Raw genomic sequence first — 11,672 nt, 5'->3', positions numbered from 1 at the left:
TTCTCCAGTCGCTAAACGTTGGCGTCGGAGGTGTACGAGTGGACGGGCGCTTGTTTGTGGATGTCTGGGACGTGAATGTTCGGGGTGTTTCAGCAATCTGCGGCATCTACCCACGGCAGCTATTGCTAGGGACTGGGTTATGGTTTCAGTTTGTCAGGTTTAGCGCTTCTCAGTACATCGCAGTGGACTCTTCCTTGTAATGGTATTGGTTGTTATCTCTATCTTATCACGCAACGGCCTTGCTGCAGTGGATACACCGGTTCCCGTCAGATCACCGAAGTTAAGCGCTGTAGGGCGTGGCCGGCACTTGGATGGGTGACCATCCGGGCCGCCATGAGCTGTTGCCATACACTTCGAATTTTCCGGGGTGCATTCAGCCTCGTGATGCCAACTGAGGAGCTACTCGACCGAATAGTAGCGGCTCCGGTCAAAGAAAACCGTCATAACAACCGGAAGAGCGCTGTGCTGACCACATGCCCCTCCTCTCTGCATCCTCATCTAAGGATGACACGGCGGTCGGGTGGTTCCGATGGGCCACTTGTGGCCTGCAGACGGAGTGCTATCTTATCACGTAGTCTAACCTGCCTCCTCCTCGTTCTTCTGAAAGTAGCTGAGAGAACCAATTGAGGAAATCTATAGTGCTCCTAAAACCCAGATTCCCAATTGATGGCTATCTCTGACATCTGGCGATGACAGCTTACTGGTACGGACTACATCGTGGTTTAGGTGTGTCGTGTTTACTGCTTCTCAATACATTGCAGTGGACTCTGCCTTGCAGTAGTACTCGTTGTTGTCTCTATTCTATCACTCCTCCTTCCGCATCTAACAGAGAGAACCAATCCAGGAAGTCTACAGTACTTTTAAAAATCCAACCGCGATCCTTTTATTGTTTCCGATAGTTATATTGCGTGTACACATGCGTTCAGTAGGGGTGGGCATGGCCGGCCCAGGTGCGGGTCTCTCTCTCCCAGCCGGACACTAACTGAGCAACTTTCCCTTCAGGTAGAGGAGCGCAGACCTGGGGCTTCCCACCTAAAAGATGCGACCGTCAGCGCCTCCCTAGACCCAGTACACTTGTTCCTGCTGCTTTGTTCGTGTCCGCCCGTGAAGAGCAAGTAGTGGTGAGTTCAGCATAAAGTTTTGTTAAACGCGTAGGAGAGTTATACTGAATATGGAGGATAGTGTGAAGCCAGTGTTTAGTGAGAGGAGTCAGATTTTCCTTGTTTACAAAAATTTCACCTTTAGACGCCACAGGGAAGTGAAATCGACTGGCGAGCAGGGCTGGAGGTGCTCTAAGAATAACTGCAATGCAAAAATTTTTACGTTAGGGAATGATCATGTTTTGTCGAGGTGCGACAGAAACAATAGTCACGATCCATATTTAGTGCACGACTTAGGAAGAAAATCAGTGTCTAATTCAATTAAATCGAAAGCTACATGTGATATTGACGAGCGACCGGAAAAAATCATTAATAAGGTGGTGGAGCAGCAGAGCCATTTGGTCAATATCTTGACTCATCGAGATGTAACATGCATACGAAAATATTGTCAGTACAAGGTTTAAGCGCCATCTGAAATTTCCAAATTAAGAGAGGAGGTACACTTGGCGCTCAATTCTATTAACACGAAGACAATAAAAGATGAGGAATTTGTATTGAAAAATGGTCCTGACTCAGGTTTGATAATTTTTTCAACGGAGTCAAATTTTCGTTATTTAAGTGAAAAGGACATAGTTCTAATGGCTGGCACATTTGATTATGCTCCAAAATTTTTCTTGCAATTATTTACGATTCTTCGGTACAGCTGTGGGATGAATATTCCACTGATTTTCTGTCTTTTGAAAGACAGTGTTCTGGATTGTGTTAAACAGGAATGTTTAAACAAAGGAATGTGCTTCGAACAAAAAATTTTGGTGATTGATTTTGATGCAGCAATCCACGGAGCTGTTAATTCAGTCTTTCCCCCTGAGTGAAATAGTTGGCTGCCGGTTTCATCTGCCGCAAGCTTGGTAAGTTTTCTTTCTTTTTTCCATCTTTTTTTATCTTATACCAAAACAGTATAGTTTCGCTTGGGACTCTATGCAGTGTTGACTGTTTTTCTTCCTGAAAAGACCACAGATTCTTTTCAGACGTCAAGGTCTACACATAGTTGTCTAAGTGTGTTATCGAATGATTATTTAAGGCTATTTACCAAATCGCAGAAAACTGGATGATTGAGTTTATTTCTTTGTTAACTGTCCACCACCGAATTGTAGTAACAAATCTGAAAAGCGCGCCCATTCATCTTATTAAAAAAATACTGAATAATATTGGGTTTACATTCGACTTTAGTTACATGACACTAATAAAAGACATTAGTTCTGTAGCTGTTTTCAAATACTGATTGCCTGCGTCAGTAAATGTTATAATGCACTGATTAGAAAATATTACGAGAGGTTTGTTAGTATTTATGGATGGCATTAAGTACTTAACTTTCATCAGTTTTCAAACGAATATCGTCTAGTGATAAATTGTAACAGCCTGTATTTCCCATAAAACTTCTTTGCTCACGAAATTATGTGAATGAGTAAAAGTTGTACACTGGAATAGGGATTCATTGCTGCTAATTACTAGCGAACCAGTTGTTCGAATTTTTTTCCACTTAGTTGTACTGAAAATTGTATGTATTGAAATCTCTTTTTCTTCTTTCTGTAACAGGTGGCGTAAAATTCAGACACTTGGACTTGGCACAGTTTACAAGCATAAAGAGTGTGAAAAAGGGAAATGGCTTCGCTATTGTTTCTCTTTAACGTATGTAAAACATAAAGAGGTAGGAAATGCGTTTTGTGACCTTATGAGTACCATGCCAGAAGATTCATTACTGACTCAGTTCTCCGACTAACTATTGGAAAATTATACTGACGAGGAAACTGCAGCTTTCTCGCCTTCTATTTGGGCAGACGAATCCTCTTCACTTTGGAGAACGACGAACCCATGCGAGAGCTTTCATTCTCGTTTTACTTCATTTTTTGAATCAACTCATCCTAACATTTATATTTTTGTGAACACTTTGAGAAGAGTGCAAACAGACACATTCGACTGAATAGTGTTGGCTGTAGTTTCTTACCAAAAAACGGACAAGAGAACCAGAGAGAGACAAATATTCATCGATACAAAAACTGTGCAATTGAGAAATGGCGAAATTGACTGTTTGCGCTTTTTAAAGTGTGGTTCCTAAAAAATTTAATTGTTTTTCTATAAGTTCATTAAATTCCCTGAATAAAAGTTTTTGCAGCATGTGTCTTTGTTTCCATAAGTTCAATAAATTCCCTGAATAAAAGTATTTGCAACATGTGTATTTGTTTCCTTAAGTTCAATAAATTCCGTGAATAAAAGAATTTGCAAAGCAACCTGCAGGTGCGCAGTTGAAAGATGCTCAGTTCGTGTGTTTATCAGTTCATGTATTGGTGGTCAGGACCGTTTGGGGCAAGCTGCTCAGTTCGTGTGTTGAGTAGGTAAAAGTTGCTCAGTTCCTGTGAGCCGGCGTGGACAGGGCTACCCTGTAGTCGGCGGACGGCCGCTTCATGATCGCGAGTCTGTGAGATCCTCAGGATTCTTTTTTTTCCACCAAATATGTTTATTGGAATTCTTTATAGACGAATGGAAAAACTGGTAGAAGCCGACCTCGGGGAAGATCAGTTTGGATTCCGTAGCAATGTTGGAACACGTGAGGCAATACTGACCTTACGACTTATCTTGGAAGAAAGATTAAGGAAAGGCAAACCTACGTTTCTGGCATTTGTAGATTTACAGAAAGCTTTTGACAATGTTGATTGGAATACTCTGTTTCAAATTATAAAGATGGCAGTGGTAAAATACAGGGAGCGAAAGGTTATTTAAAATGTGTACAGAAACCAGTTGGCAGTTATAAGAGTCGAGGGGCATGAAAGGGAAGCAGTGGTTGGGAAGGGAGTAAGACAGGGTTGTAGCCTCTCGCCGATGTTATTCAATCTGTATATTGAGGAAGCAGTAAAGCAAACAAAATAAAAATTCGGAGTAGGTATTAAAATCCATGGAGAAGAAATAAAAATGTTGAGATTCGCCGATGACATTGTAATTCTGTCAGAGACAGCAAAGAACTTGGAAGAGCAGTTGAACGGAATGGGCGGTGTCTTGAAAGGAGGGTATAAGATGACCATCATCAAAAGCAAAACGAGGATAATGGAATGTAGTCGAATTAAGTCGGGTGGTACTGAGGGAATTAGATTAGGAAATGAGACACTTAAAGCACTAAAGGAGTTTTGCTATTTGTGGAATAAAATAACTGATAATGGTCAAGGTAGAGAGGATATAAAATGTAGACTGGCAATGGCAAGGAAAGCGTTTGTGAAGTTAACATCGAGTATAGATTTAAGTGTCAGGAAGTCGTTTCTGAAAGTATTTGTATGGAGTGTGGCCATGTATGGAGATGAAACGTGGATGACAAATAGGTTGGACAAGAAGAGAATAGAAGCTTTGAAATGTGGTGTTACAGAAGAATGCTGAAGATTAGATGGGTAGATCACATAACTAATGAGGAGGTATTGAATAGAATTGGGGAGGAGAGGAGTTTGTGGCACAACTTGACAAGAAAAAGGGACCGGTTGGTAGGACATGTTCTGAGGCATCAAGGGATCACAAATTTAGCATTGGTGGGCAGCGTGGAGGGTAAAAATTGTAGAGGGAGACCAAGAGATGAATACACTAAGCAGATTCAGAAGGATGTAGGTTGCAGTAAGTACTGGGAGATGAAGAAGCTTGCACAGGATAGAGTAGCATGGAGAGCTGCATCAGTGCAGTTTCAGGACTGAAGACCACAACAACAACAACAACATGTTTATTGGAAACGTTATGGTGAAGGAGGGTGTTTATGTTGTCAAACATCGGTGCGTACAAGACCTCAGTTATATTTAGCACTACGATCTATTTCTGGCGGAAATTTCATTAATTGATTTGGATAATGTATGTGTGTGATACTCAAACGTTGAAAATATGTTTTATTATGAAGAAGGATAATCGTGTGCTGGAAGTGGATGTTTAAGCGTTTTATTGGAGGCCTGTAAATTGTTACGCAATTAATTTGACAGGGTAGTGAAAATGAATTATTTCACTCTATCTTCGATATCGAAATTGTGTCAGCTTTCCATTTGTCTCCAGCATTAGCCAATAGGAATACAATATTCTAAGAAGAGATGAAAACCTCCATCTTCGTGTCTGGAGACGTTGGTACACAATGAGGAGCAGGGAGCGGCCTCTTGAGAGAGACAGAGACAGGAAGTGCGTCTGGAATTTCCTGATCAATAGAATGTCGCCACTTGATGCTTTGTTTGGCTGCTGCGAGATCAAAGGAGGCCGATATCCGGTCAGTGGTCGATGGTATACAACAACGTGATCTGTAGTTAGGACATTGGGCTATTTTGACCTTCGTGGCAGCGCCTTGAATGTCTACCCAAGTGGTAGAACCCTGTCTCCGGCAAAGTGATTAAACAAAGAATATGTATCAATAAATTATTAACTCTGATTTGCATCTCGTGTTGTGAGATCTTTCCTCTCCAGCACAGATGGCAGCTTAGAGCCCACGGCGAAATCCATTCTCAGACAGGCGTTTGCCTTGGAAGGAGTTCTTGCCTGCATTGGCATTCCAGAGGCGTTTACCAGGTAAACGTGGCTTTATTTGCTGTTCAGTCCTACCACGACCGACAGCGAGTGCAGGTTTGGAAATGGGACGTTACAGGAGGAGAAAGAGAGAGAGAGAGAGAGAGAGAGAGAGAGAACACTTGTTTGGACAGGAATTTCTCAGGTACCAAGTATCAAAGGGTCGTCGCCACCTGATGCTTTTGTTCGGGGTTTAGCGTGACATCTGGTCTGTCAGTCGCGGGGCCCGAGCGGACTCCTGTTGGACACTGGCGCATGGCACCAGTACTGATAGACATGTCGCTTCGTGGGGCCCCCAGTGCACCCCGACTTTGGGCAGCCTGCATGGCTGTGTGAGTCAGCACTGGGTGGGGGACGGTGAATGGTGCGTGCTTCGCGACTGAAAGATTTTTAACAGTGTAATTAGGTGTGATGGGAGTTTCATAATGGTATTCCTTGCGTGATCAGAATAAAAAAATGCGATTGATGTAATTACTCCTTTACGATGTATTTTACAACACCTGCATCTTCCCAAACAGTAGAGAATGCTGAGCAAGGGATATCCAACCCCTGCAAACTGTATTTCTTATAAATGAACAATATACCTTCTGGTACGTAACTGAATTTCCTGTTGTGAGGTCCTTCCTCTCCAGTATAGAGTCACCAGTTTTCAGGTAGGGGAGGGGGGAGGAGGGGGGTTGGGTTGGGGTTTTACCAGAAAGGGAGAGGCTAATTAATTGATCAGTTTATTTAAGTAGTTAATGAAATTGATAGAGTGAGCAGGATCTATTCGAATAACTCAGGTCTGAAAGCTTACCTGTATCAGCGCAGGGGGGGGGGGTGTTGGAGCTTTCCTGAGGGGTTGGGAGTGGGAGGGGAGGAGAGTGGATGTGGGGGGAGGTTTCTCAGAAGGACAGATTATCTCCAGGGGGTTATTATCCATTTCTGTGAACAATAGGTTAAGGACCTGTTAATCAAAACAGAACAATAGGTTTTCACCAGAATGTATGCTACCCTTGAATATAGGTAACCTGCACTAAGAAAAGGCCCCAGAACGAACTGTGCCCTACTAAGAATGAACACATTGAGTTACTTGCCTACAACAAAAGACAATGGTTTTGATAACTTACCTTGACATGTGCTTGAATACTTTCAGGGTTGGTGTCTGATGTACAACTGTCATTCACAGAGAACAAACAAATTGAGACCTAAAAAAAAAAAAAGAGAAAAAAGTAGAGATAATCTGGGGCAGGAGTGCTCAACGTTTTTAGGCTTGAGATCTACTACATGCAATTTAGTCAATTTGGAGATCTAATGACTTACAAATTCAGATGCGAGACCCAAGAACCAGTTAAAATCATACAATCGTGAGTAATCTTCCCTTCTTTCAGAAACAACAGATTTTTATCGCTGGCATAAGTTCTCTAGATCTCTTTAGAACCATACCTCTACTCAGTCATTGAGGTTTGGTGTGCAATAGCAGGTCTCCATACTGACCATTCAGTTCTTATAATTCGACTCTAAACTTTCTTGTCTCTTGTGATTGTGAGCGACTCAAATCACAATTTTTGTGTCAGTGCTTATAACATGTGCCATTTTCAAAATATGGTGACGTAGCACTTGCTAATGGCCCTACATAATGATACCTAATGAAACGCGAGAAATATTCGTCTGTCAAACACAAGGTAACGAATCCTCTTTGTTTGCGTACTATATTAGGTGTCCCATTACTAGTAATAGATGCGAGTTTCTGAATGGAAAACCATATTAAGAAATGAAGTATTTGAATTCACTGTCAAAATCTTCTCCTCGTGTAGTGTCTTTCAAGGTCAAAATTGTAAGCATGTCTTCTTTTAGGCTGAAATCCGATATATCATTCTTACAAAAATCATAGCGTTAGGTGAACCGACTCCATCTACTGACTCGTCTAACTGCAGAGAGAAACACAAGCAGAATTCCAAATCCATGATCAGTTGAGCTTTTATATTTTCCGCCACTATTTTCAATTTTCTTGTAGTAGTTGGTCTTGACAGAGGCATGTCTCTGATGGCTGATATTATCTCTGACTTGTTTTTAAATGTGGAGAGCAAGAACTCAATAGCTGCCAGAAAACACTCCTTAACCGCTGTGCCGTAGTCAGATGGTTTTACGTGTTTCACTAGTACTTGTGACACACAAAATGACGCTATGAGTGCTGTGATTGTAATTTACTTTAAGTTTCTTCCTCCTCAACTCACTATAAACAACTGCTTTCAATTCGGAGTCTTTGTGAACTGTTCTAAAATGGAGGTCAGTGTTTAGGTATGGCTAAAGAGGCATTATATACCTGACATAGACACCTAAGTTATGTATAAAGTAATAAATTGTTCTTCCCACTCACCATGGAAGTGGCATATTCTCCGGTGTTTAGCTGCACTCATTTTTCACAAACGTTGTACTAAACGAGAACTGCTGGGTTATTATAATGGAAGTTGGGCAAGCCATAACGTTAGTGGATAGTAAGACTATCAACAAGAGAGACGCCGTGCGGGATTAGCCGAGCGGTCTTGGACGCTGCAGTCATCGACTGTGCGGCTAGTCCCGGCGGAGGTTCGAGTCCTCCCTCGGGCATGGGTGTGTGTGTTTGTCCTTAGGGTAATTTAGGTTAAGTAGTGTGTAAGCTTAGGGACTGATGACCTTAGCAGTTATGGTCCATAAGATTCCACACACATTTTAAACAAGAGAGACCATGCACAGCTAGTGATGGTGCTTTATGTAAGCGACAATTACAGTGCTCCATTGGGAAAGCATCGCTGATTGAGAGATATGAGGAGAGGTCCCGTGTCATTAAATAGTTTAAATAATATGATAATGAAATATGAAATCTCAGGTGAGCTTGGTGTGGCATCTGGAAGAGGACGGCGTTACTGATGAGGTTGCTGTTGGATAAAAAAAAAAAAAAGAGAGAGAGAGAGAGAGAGTGTAGCCAAGTTACTAGAATCTATGAATATACAGAGTTAATTAAAATAATAGTAGCTTTTGAATGTTAATTGCAGCAAGAAAGAGGTTTTCTTGAAGTGAAATGTTCAGTATAAAAAGTGTGTGCTTTAGTACCTAAGTATTTTAGTATCTAAGAGCGTAGTATTATTATTACTGCGTTTCTGTTTAACCGCTGGGTAAAATCTCAGGAAAAGCACAGAACAGTCTGATTTACGTATCCATTAGACACAACGCACGGTCAAATCCTGTAAAAAGGGTAACTCTATTGATTAGCTTTTCTTATTAAGAGGATTATCCTACCATAGAGTATTTTACTTGGAAACTAAACTAAATTTTAGAAAGAGGGTTATAGGTGGCTTTTTCCGTAACAGGGCTGTTTGTATGTTGGGGTATAGTATACGTGATAATCTAGAGAATGGTTTTTCTGTTATTTTGGTAAAAGCGTACTAAATTACAATAGTAGTGGCAGGGTATAACAGCAGGAACAGCTGACACACATAACACAGAAAGAGTACTACAGAAGGGTCAAGGTATCCCCCCTCCCGCAGGCGTGTCTTCCCCACGAGTGTCTCTATTTTTCCACTTCCACGAAAAGATTTGACGTTCAGGGACTCCAGCCAATCAGAACAGAGAACAGATTATAGGCATTCCGTCCTTGGGTTGTCTTACATACGTGGATCAGATTCCAGATTTCACAATGAGTGCTGCATCATCATACAGTGATGTGATAGATAAAGGCTATTGGTATATTCCCATCAACACTCTGTCCTTGCGGCATCACTCAACGATTCAATGGATGACCCCGAGTCCAGTACCTACCTCCATCACGCTGTTTGAAAACCTCAGTGCGCTACCGTTACTCAGAGCCACCACAACAGAGAAAGGAATGGAATGGAATGATTTTCATATACTCAAACGAACATAACTACCCTCATTCATCCACATTGCGGAGAGGATGGACAAAATCAACCGTCCTTAGCCGAAACACTTGATATATTCCGTGAGATTTTATTACGATTAACCATCTGTCCCTGTGTGTATGGGAGTCACAAAGTATTCTCGCATTCGTAGGATCAAGCTAGAGTCCGAAATACCTCACCAACACCTTTGATGATTATCACTCCAGCAAACGAGTCATATCCATAGCAGCACTCTCTTCTCTATTTCGAATCGAGCTGCCCCTTCATTGAACCTAACTGCTAAGGATCCTGAGCAAAACTCTAGATGGTCTTTCTCTATGCATCTCGTAACTCTTCCTCTGCCTTTAACCAGCCCTCCCTGGAACATTGTCTCCGATTTAATTTGGAACTGAGTAGAAGTAGGAGGGTACTATATGCGCTTCATTGAACATCTCGTGAAGGTACAGAACGAGCTTAGTTCCATGTAAGCAATACACGTCGATATTCTGCTTTCGGAAAGAGTATAACATGTGTTCCAAACTTGTACAACTGATATAGACTGGTATTCTCATTCCAATATTGTAACTGCTGTTCTACGAAGACTGTTCTGTACCAACGTCACTCACGTTGCACATCCAATTACGCATTATCTCTCCAGATATATGCATGCTGAGGGGGTTAGCACTTCTTATTGGTGTGTAATAGATACCAGCCTGATACAACTGAGGGCGTTGTGGTGGTATAACAGACGATGAATGAGAAGAGGAAAGTGTGATTTATGCATAATGACGATTCAGATGGAAGGATTTTGAAACGCTTTATGTCAACCACTCGTACTATCAATTCTGTAGTACTGTTGTAGTGTTTGGACTACACGCCAAGAAGGTGCTGGAAAGAGAGAAATGATTGTAGAACATAAACACGCAGGCCTAAGGTTACAAGATTGTGCACTTAAGCATACTTTAATGCTAAAGCATTGTGGTTTCCCATATATTAGTCACGTGGAATGCAACACTGTTAATATCTCAATTCAGGGAATATATTTCCAGCACCTGACACACATTCACCTTGCAAGTTTTATACCCCACTCACTATGGAGAGAGACTTGAAGATGATAAAATGGCTACCTTATACACCAAAGGGAAAAAAAAACATAGATTCTTTGTGATACATGCACTATCTAGCTTTCCAATGTTGTATCTACTATGGTTTGGAAATTACACTACGCTCGCATCATTCCTATAAAATGAACGTCAGCAACGGAAAATACATGAAATAACGACATCTTACGAGGAAATAAACAAATGCGAGAATAGGGCAAAGAGAGCACTGCCCCACTCTGCATTTTTACCAAATTTATTCAAATTGGCAGATCCAAGATGACGTATCCAAGATTGCGGCCACATATGTGGCAATGTCCAAATGACGTCATGGCTGGAAATTCAAATTTTAGTGGGAAAGTAGGTCAACTGGTCTACCTTCACCAACCTAACTTCACCTACCCCTCCACATGCTGGACTCGCATTCGGGAGGGCGACGGTTCAATCGGTCGTCTGGCCATCCTAATTTAGGTTTTCTGTGATTTCCCTAAATCGCTTTAGGCAAATGCCGGGATGGTTCCTTTCACAGGACACGGCAGACATCCTTTCCTAATCCGACGAGACCGATAACTTCGCTGTTCGGTCTCTTCCCCCAAATCAATCCAAAAATCCCCTCCACCTGCCTCTCCCCTCATGACACCAATCCGGATATTGGCAGGAAAAGGACTCTGTCTGTGCTGGGCTGCCAGATAGGACTGATGTTAAGTCTTTATTTTGTATTCAGTACAGTATATTGTTTATTTAGACAATTTAAGTTACCTTTGATCAAGCACTAGACAGTAGCTCCATTAAGTGTGTTCACCTTCAGGTACAGAGACCAATTCACCTAGTTCACAACACCACAACCAGATGGCGCTGTTGGCCCTCCCGCACCCCCACCCATACCACTTTCCCTATCCCATCTGGAAATTGGCGGGAAATTCGCCTTGTCTGTGTCAAGGAGGAGGACTCACAATGATAGGTTACTATAGCGTGCACCAGGTTTTATTCAAACAATTTATTTAAGAATATTGTTTATTTATTTCTGGCATCGCAATACATCT

General features: G+C 41.8%; 1 pseudogene; it reads left to right on the top strand.

Annotated features, from left to right (window-relative positions):
- Positions 1 to 229: 229 nt before the first annotated feature.
- Positions 230 to 347, top strand: LOC126299709 (5S ribosomal RNA; annotated as a pseudogene).
- Positions 348 to 11,672: the final 11,325 nt, after the last annotated feature.

Source organism: Schistocerca gregaria, chromosome X (assembly GCF_023897955.1).
Source record: "Schistocerca gregaria isolate iqSchGreg1 chromosome X, iqSchGreg1.2, whole genome shotgun sequence".
Taxonomy (NCBI): domain Eukaryota; kingdom Metazoa; phylum Arthropoda; class Insecta; order Orthoptera; family Acrididae; genus Schistocerca; species Schistocerca gregaria.
The sequence above is the reverse complement of the archived record's forward strand: the minus strand, read 5'-3'. Positions and strand labels throughout refer to the sequence as shown.